Source organism: Schistocerca gregaria, unplaced genomic scaffold (assembly GCF_023897955.1).
Source record: "Schistocerca gregaria isolate iqSchGreg1 unplaced genomic scaffold, iqSchGreg1.2 ptg000378l, whole genome shotgun sequence".
Taxonomy (NCBI): Eukaryota; Metazoa; Arthropoda; class Insecta; order Orthoptera; family Acrididae; genus Schistocerca; species Schistocerca gregaria.
Window position 1 is genome coordinate 13,989,877 of NW_026061824.1, and position 895 is coordinate 13,990,771.

Consider the following 895-nt stretch of genomic DNA (forward strand, 5'->3'; position numbering starts at 1 on the left):
AGCATCATTTGTGTTCTACTATGGTGCTTTTAGTGTCTCCGCATATCGCAGCACGCGACATAGCTTTGTAGACGATAAGTACAACCGTTTCAGAGAGAAGAGCGGCCAATGTGACGATCTGGCTTTAAGTCGATTCGATAACAAATGACGAAAACGGACCGATTTCTCAGTTTTTTACTACATATGAACACTTTTCGCATTCTCCCTTGCAACTAGGCGGCTAGTCCTCCTTTCATGCAGAATCTTAAGGTCCTAGCTCATGTCCAAGGTACCAAAGCCAGCTAAAAAGTCAATAATCAATACCTAAAACTTGAATTGTACTACTTCTTCCTGGCTATTACGTCAACGTAGAAGCTACATCTGTGTTCAACTACGGTGCTTTTAGTTTCTCCGCATACCGCAGCACGCGACATAGTTTTGCAGACGATAAGCACAACCGTTTCGGAGAGAAGAGCGGCCATTGTGACGATCTGGCTTTAAGTCGATTCGATAACAAATGACGAAAACGGACGGATCTCTCAGGTTTTTACTACATATGAACACTTTTCACATTCTCCCGTGCAACTCGGCTGCTAGTCCTCCTTTCATGCAGAATCATAAGGTCCTAGCTCATGTCCAAGGCACCAAAGCTAGCTAAATGTCAATAATCGATACCTAAAACTTGAATTGTACTACTTCTTACTGGCTATTACATCAACTTAGAAGCTTCATCTGTGTTCTACTATGGTGCTTTTAGTGCCTCCGCATACCGCAGCACGCGACATAGCTTTGCAGACGATAAGTACAAGCGTTTCAGAGAGAAGAGCGGCTAATGTGACGATCTGGCTTTAAGACGATACGATAACAAATGACGAAAACGGTCGGATTTCTCGGGTTTTTACTACTTATGAACACT